The sequence below is a fragment of the Otolemur garnettii genome, unplaced genomic scaffold (genome assembly GCF_000181295.1).
Source record: "Otolemur garnettii isolate 467f Iridium unplaced genomic scaffold, OtoGar3 scaffold00011, whole genome shotgun sequence".
Lineage (NCBI taxonomy): Eukaryota > Metazoa > Chordata > Mammalia > Primates > Galagidae > Otolemur > Otolemur garnettii.
The window spans coordinates 33,805,789-33,814,049 of record NW_003852406.1 but is presented as its reverse complement, the minus strand read 5'-3'; the positions used below and the strand labels follow the sequence as shown (position 1 = coordinate 33,814,049).

General features: G+C 38.5%; 1 pseudogene; it reads right to left on the bottom strand.

Annotated features, from left to right (window-relative positions):
• Positions 1-1,941: 1,941 nt before the first annotated feature.
• LOC100950999 lies at positions 1,942-6,524 on the bottom strand (annotated as a pseudogene).
• Between the last annotated feature and the right edge of the window lie 1,737 nt (positions 6,525-8,261).

The following is an 8,261-nucleotide window of genomic DNA, read 5'->3' as shown; positions in this document are numbered from 1 at the left end:
CCCAGATGACCAAAAATCGCATTACAACAAAGATATTTGTATCAGAATGTTTATTGCAGCCCAATTCATAATTGCCAGGTCATGGAAGAAGCCCACGTACCCATCCATCCACGAATGGATCAACAAACTGTGGTATATGTACACCATGGAATACTATGCAGCCATAAAGAAAGATAGAGACTTTATGTGCTTCATGTTCACATGGATGGAACTGAAAAGTGTTCTTCTTAGCAAAGTATCACAAGAATCGAGAAAAAAGTATCCAATGTACACCCCCCTATTATGAAAATAATTTATACCTTTTATATGAAAGCTATAACCTAATAACAGCCTAAGAATCCGGGGAGGAGGGAGAGAGGGGGAGGGGGGAATGGGTGGAGGGAGGGGGATTGGAGGGATCACTTCTGAGGTTTATCTTTACAAGGGTACGAGTGAATCTTTCTAAGAGTAGAATGTGAATGTTTTAAAACAATAACTAAGAAAATGACATGAAAGCTATGTTAACCAGTTTGATGGAAGTATTTCGGATTGTGTGTGAAAACCCCACACTGTACCCCAGAAGTGCATTAATGTACATAGTTACCATTCAATAAAAAAAAAAACCCACACTGTACCCTAGAAATGCATTAATGTACATAGTTACCATTCAATAAAAAAGTGTTCTTAATACATTTTTGATACAAGTCCTTTTACAGATATTTACAAATGTTCACAAATATTTCCTACTATTCTATACGTTATCTTTTTGTTTTCTTGAGGACCTTATGAAGTACAAACATTTTCAGTTTTGTTGAGGTCAAATTTATTTGTTTTTTCTTTTGCCTCTTGTGTTTTTGTTGTCATATATAAGAAGCCATTGCCTAATCTGATATTAGAAAGATTTATTCCTGTTTTTTTCTACGAATTTTATAGTTTCAGCTCTTACACGTAGGTCTTTGATTTTTTTTTGTATATGGTATGAGATAGATGCCTGTATTTATTGAACATGGATAACTAGCTGTGCCAGCACCATTTGTTCAAAATACTATTATTTTCTTATTGAATTATCTTGGCACCCTTGTGAAAATCAGCTGATTATGAAGTAGGGGATTATTTCTGGACTCACAATTCTATTTCACTGGTCTGTATTTCCATCTTTGTTCCAGTATCATGCTGTCTTGATTACTGTAGCTTTATAGTAAGTGCCTGTATTGACATCAGGAATTGTGAGTGTTCCAACTTTGTTTGTTTTTAAGGCTGTTTTCATTTATTGTACGTTCTTTGCATTTTTATTGAATTTTTGTATTAAATTTTGGGTCAGTGTTTCAATTTCTGCAAAATAGGCAGCCAGGATTTTGATAGGGATTTTTAACAACTGCTGTGTGGTGCTTTGTTGTTTGGACCTTGTTTTAAAATAAATGTATTTCATCAAATAATTTGCTGCTATGACAGATAGACTTGAATTTTGTTTCGCCATCATATTTTATGTTAATTCTGTTTTTAGGGCTTTTTGAAAAAAGTCTTTACTCTCTGTGGCTAAGTTTTGTTATTATCCCTCTTGTTTTTATTTTTTTTACTCATAATTTTCAAGATTTATACTTGTGTTCTAGGGGTTACTTTCTTTTCTTTTCTTTTTTTGAGTCTATTGAGCAGCTAAGAAGATACGAAGGTAATTTAAAACACCGTTGAAGAGGTGAAGCAAGTGCACCATTGATGGAGAGGGCGTACAGCAAGGATCACGCACAGTCGAAAGAAAGTGCTGTAGGAAATCAGAGTGAGATAGGAGTGAGACGGTGTCCAGCCTGGACAGGGGCGTGGGCGACAAATCAGAAAAGGGGACTAAGATTAAACTAGAAGACTTCTGTCTGGATTGTTAATGGTACTGAGCGTGGACTCCATTGGTCTCTCCCTGTCCTCTCTCCCATCTTTGGGCTTTAATTTACCAGCAGTGCCCAGGAATGTTCAATGTGCCTTTTTCATACCTGGTTACATTTTTGCCTTAATGTCATCTTCAGAACTAGGTCCTTCTGGTGTTCTAGGAGTTGTTTCCCGTTTTTTCGGGAAGATTTTTGACCTTTTGATCTCAGTGTTGATGGTTTTGAATCCTTTCCATTCTGGTTTGATTTTTGTGCAGTTTTGGCTGGAGTGTCTCGTGCAGATTTCTTCACTGGAGCTTTTCCTTCAGTTTCATCGTCATCTTCATCACCATCAGTGGCAGCAGTTTCACCTTTCTCTGTGGACCCTTGCTCCACCTCCAGGCGCAGATCGCTTTCCAGACTTACTGAAGTTTCCCACCCCCTTCCTCTGCATCTCCTCTCACAGCTGCTACTCGCTTAAGGCGAACACACAGAGTCCCTGCACCACACTGAGCCAGAAGACCAGAGGTGGCGTTATCTCAAAGCCCCCAAGAGGAATGGCTGGATGTACAGACATGTTCAAAGTCTCCAGTGTGACTTTAATCAGACTGCCTCCGTAATTCATTGCCTCTGCTTCGACAATGTGCAATTCATCCTCTGCACCAGCCCCTAAACTGACCGTTCTTAAAGATAACTGGTGCTCATTTTCATCATTATCCACCTTCAGGGGATAATCTTTGTCGGCTTTTAGTTCACAATGGAAAAGATAGTTCTGAGGCCTCAAGGGACTCATGTTCATGAATCTTCCTTGAGGTGGTGGCCCGCGCTCGGAGAAAAGGCGGATGGATATTAAGACTTCTACCCTGAGGAACAGCCATGTGGGACGCCCCGAGGCTTAGTGGTTATTTTAATTCTCAGTTTTCATGAGCAATAAAATTAGTGTATTTTAGTAATAGTAATTTAGGAATTAGTGTATTTCCTCTCTCTTTTTCATCCCCCTTTACATTTCATTTTTGAGAATTTTTCCATTGATGTTCACTTTTATAGCCTTGTATTTACTCATAACTCTATTCCCATTACTTCTTGGTTTTCTAGCTTATGATGATGAAGACATTAGCATATTATGTGACCCCCTACCTTCTTTCTTCCTCTCAATTTATTGTTGTTGAATCATTTTTTAATATTGCCAGGGTGTATACCATTTACTTTTGTTTATGTAGCTTTTGTCTCTATATTTTCTTTAGTTTTTGTCTAATAGATGAATAGATTAAATGTCCAATGCCTGTAATTTCAGTGTAGTTTCTCCATTTGTTACATGATTTTGTGAAGTTCCTCTTCTAGTAGTTTCTTCCAGAAGGGTTCATAAGAAATGTATCTTTCTATAGCTTTTATATGTGAGTGACAGTTTGGCTGGGTCTGAATTCTTGAGTTCCGTGTTATTCTTGGAGGATCTTTGTAGGTATTGCTCTAGGGTTTTCTGAGGTTGAATATTGCTGTGCAAATATCTGAAGTCATCTGATTTTTGTTCTTCTCCATAGCAGGTAACTTAATGCTTTTTATCAGGTTAGCAAAATAATTACTCGGATATGAAATCAGATAATTTTACTGCACTATGTATTAATGTTCATTTTGTATGAGTTTATTCTACCTCCCCTTATTCTTGCTAAGAAACAATGTGTTCTTCCAGTTCAAAGCTTCTTTAATTTTTGGATCATTCTCTTCAATTACCTTAAAATATGCCTTGAATGTAGCCCTTTTTTCAACTTTCTTCTTCTGTGGCAAATGCAATTATGTTTTGTGTGATTTGTCTATTTTTCAGTTAAAATTTCAAAAATCATTTAAAAATTCTATTTAAAATTTTTTAAAAATAATTTTTAAATTCTTTGATTGTTTTTATTTCCCCAAATTAATATTTTTCTTTATGTTTACATCCATTACTGTGTTTTCAGGAATTCCTTTTTTCCCTGTACTGCTTCCAGTGTAACTTTCTTGTTGGTAATGATTTATCTGTTTCCTTCTTTCCTGAGTTCTACTAGTAAATATATCATTTCTTTGTATGATCTTTTTATAGAAGATCTAGTTCTTTGTTTCCTCATTGTGCTCTTATTTGATAATTCAGTTGTTTTAAGTTATAAAAATTCGTGGCAATATATTGATCACAATTTTTGTCTTCTACAACATTTTTCCTAATGAGCACTTTCTTGTCACTTATCTTCTGAGTTTCTATGTCTGTTTTTCTTCTTGTACATCTTTATATACTTCACTCTGTAAAAAATTTCTACTCATTTTTAAACAGGTTGAGTTTTTCTTGGACCAGCTATTTTTAGGAAATTTTAGTAGGGGAGGATTAGGACCATGCTTCATTCTAGCAGGGATTTTTCCTAGTTCTTCATCACTCAGGGTTTTGTTTAAGTGTGAATGCACTGTTTTAGGATTCAGACTTCTACCTAGTCAACAGAACTTGGCAGACATAAGGTTGCTTATCATGCAGATTTTTCTTCCTCAATGATAAATTATTTCCTACAAATATGGTGTGTATGTGTGTTTGTGTATGTGTTCAAACTCTGAGTTTTTCATGCAAGTTTACTCTTTCTTTGTTGTTCTGGCATGATTTTAAAAAGGTAAAAGGAACAAGACTATGATTATTCTGCCATTTAAAAACTGGATGTCTAGAATACTTATTTATGTCACTACATGCGTCTTTTATCTCTTACTAACTTAGACGCTGGAGGGGAGGGATATTTAGTGCCCTGTTAATCCTCTGCTTTACACATAATACCGTGCTAATAAATGTCAGTTTTATAAATACAGAGCACATTTGGAGTTAAATAAGTAATCTTTTGTATTAGCCGATGCCTCTAGTGTTATTTGAGAGAATCATCAATCATTGGTAAACAAGGAGGTCCTGGTGATCACTGCATCATGCTACACAGAGCATGCTGCAATCTGGAGCTTATACATAATACAAGTATTATTTTCTATTTCATAGTATCCTAATGTATTTATTTCTTAATTGGCAGGTACTAGGACATCCTGTCAGGCCTCAGTCTTGCTGCCTCAGAGGAGATTCACCTGTCTCTCTGACATAATCTTGGGCCATTGGAAGTAAATTTCAGCTGTTTTCTGTACTCTAGATCACAGAGTTGCCCATTCCCATATTCTCTTTAGATTTGTTGAAAATCTGTGCAGTTTGGTGCCATAACATAGACAGATGTAAATTGTATTTTGTTTACATAGATCAATTCTGAAACACTGACACAGACAGAAAACATTGAAGCAGGGTGGTTTTGGAGGGCATGTGGCTGAAGAGAGAGGGCTGCCCTGAGGACCAGGCAGGAGCCACAGCATGTTTCATGGCATGGTTTTAGCCGAGCCCCTCCTGAAGCTTGTAGGAGACAAGGGCCCTGGCACTCAGTAAATGTCTGTGGAATCACAACTGATAGTGCCATAGAGCAGATCCAGTTGATAGGAGTGGCTTTCAGCAATCAAACTTACAAGACACTAGTGCAAATTTGAAGACAAACAAACCTTTATTTATGAAAATTCAGAGCCAGGAAAATCTCCAACTCATTGCTTCCATGAAATCATGAAAATGATCTTATATCATCCTAGAATATTACAAGAGACTTTGGAGGACTTCCACATTAAAATAAAGTATATAGCTTGGAAAACTGAGTCCCATAGTGGGGAAAGGACTGGCCCAGGGTCTCTTTAAATCTCCAGCTTGGTACCCTCTGTAACTCCTGTTCACCATTCACCATTCATGAGCACTGCTTCCTGCACTCAAAGTGCCAAATCCAAAATAAACCCAAAGTTATGGTTGAGAATGAGTATGGAACTCACACATTCAAAGCTCAGCTCTACTTTAAAACTTCCAAGTCCTTCCCTTCACTGGTGGAAAGCCATGTGCCCATAGCCTAACGTATCCCAGGTCTGTATCTCTTAACTGGGTCATTTCATCATTTAGTATTAATAACCTCATCTTTGTTCATGCTAGCCTGGCTTTCTATTGCTTTGCTGTTGCTTCTGTTAGCAGGAAAGTGGATGTATTTATTTATACTCAGGAAATAGACTGAAGTTTCTCGGTGGTGTGAGTCTCATTCCAGGTCCCATTGTACTTCTCTTAATGACACTCAACTCTGGTCTCTGAAGCTTCTTTTTCTTCTCTATCAGAGCTACTTTCTGGAAAGTGCACACAGAATTCAGAGATTATTAAAACATGTTGAAGCTTAATTTGTGGTGATTATAGTTCATTAACTTTTTTTTTTTTTTTTAGATAGAGTCTCATTTTGTCACCCTCAGTAGAGTGCCCTGGCATCATAGCTCACAGCAACCTCAAACTCCTGGGCTCAAGTGATCCTCCTGTCTCAGCCTCCCAGGTAGCTGGGACTACAGGCACCCACCACAATGCCCAGCTATTTTTAGAGACAAGGTCTTGCTCTTGCTCAGTCTGGTCTCAAACTCCTGAGCTCAAGTAATCCACTCACCTCAGCATCCCAGCTAGGATTACAGGTATGAGCCACCATGCCTGGCCCTGGTTTATTAACTTTTAAAAAAGAAGAAAATATGTTTTGCCAATTAACACAAAGATTATGTGCTGCAAGTGAACTGCAGTGCACATAGTAGGCACTCATTTACGATGAAGAGAGATCGACAATTTTAATAATTAAATAACATGGCTTCCTCCATGTTAGTGTAGAGTCTACAGAGTAGCAAATACAGGACCATGGTAAATAGAATGAGTAGAACAGTTAAGTCACTATTTTATCTATTTGGGTTTTTTGGAGATGGTATATCATCCGGGCTGGTCTTGAACTCCTGGCCTCAGATGATCCTCCCAGCTCAGCCTCCTGAATAGCTGGCATTACAGGCACAGTCCACCAGGCCCAGTTTAAATTGCTATTTTAAAACACAGCAAAACACTCAAACCTGGTTGGGAAACAATGCCAAATGAACTTCAAAAGCTAAGTTTATTTCTTATAAGCGTTTTCTAATTTTAAAACTTCCTTTTGTATCCTATGTGTAGTATCATGTTAAGAATTCAAATACCATAATTGAAATAAACTGAAGCTTAAAATTAATGAACAAGCAGGAATTCTGAAAGAAGAAATCTCCAAAAAAAGTTTTTTTTGAAAAATAGCATTTAGAGAAACTAGGAATAAAAAGAGACTTCTGTAGGGTCCCAAAGCATGTTTGCAGACATCAGACTAGTGCTCTGTGGAGATCAGAGCTCTGCTTTCCTCTCCAGTTTCACTCATTGGTATCATGAGTCTGTGGCCTGCCTCTATTTAGGTTTATAGGAATCACTTGACTTCTGATGCTTAACATCCACACTACATAGCAAAGGCATAGCTGAGGGTGCAAAGTTGAAAAAAGACCATCTTTCAGATGAATGTGGAAGACAAAAACAGGCTGGGCTCCTTTCTGTCCCTTTTCACTCAGTGTCCATTCACCCACTCATCCATCCATCCCTCCACCCTGCCATCCTCCCATCGACAGACCATTAAGTGCCAGTTGCTTTCTAGGCCTTGTGCTGGTTACAGAAGGGTGTGATGGTGAACAAGACGGATACAGTTAGTGCTTTCAAGGAGCTTTCAACCAGCAAGGGACAAAGATACCAGTCAAATAGTGAAACAAATGTCTGTAAGATCATTAAGTGAGATTAGTACCAGGAAGGAAAGAACACATACCATTTGTTGGTCAGGAAGATTTCCCTAAAAAAATAAATTTGGTGTGAGATCTGAGCTAGTGTTAGGTGGACAAAGTGAAGGGACGGGAATATTTTAGGTAGAGGGAAGAGCATAGGTTGGAGGAGGATGAAGCAAGATGCATTAAAGGGTCTGAACAAATCCTGGGACTGGAGCCCAAGAGGAGGGGGGATGGGAGCGCACACCTCACAGGCAGAGCTGGAAGGGGCGGTGGAGTCCCCAGCAGCCCTGGAGGCTGTCATTAGGAATCTGGTCTCTGTTCCAAAAGCAACCAGAAGATATTAAAAGGTTTGACAGAGTGGATTACATTTTGAAAGGCCATTCTGGCTTCCATGTGGGGACTGTGTGAGAAATGGACAAGGAGAGACAGAGAAGGAAGGAATAATGGAACCTGAAACAGGGAGGCTGCCATGCAGACCAGACTGAGAGTGTGGAGAGGACTAACATCTGTTTAGAAGCAAAATTAAATAGAACTCAGAGAGGCAGGCGCTGGTTGGGAGTTTAGCAAGGGGAGGGGTCAGTGAGGTGACCTAGGTTCCTGGCTTGACAACTATGCAGACTGAGAACCCACCATGTACAACAGCCTGAGGAGACAACCTAACTTCTAGGTTCCTTGCCTTTGTTTCTTTAATTATAATGTAGAGCTAAAAAATAGTGACCCTGAGAGTTCTTGCTAAGTAAGAGATGTAAGAAGTCGCTTGTGTCACAGTGCTTGGGA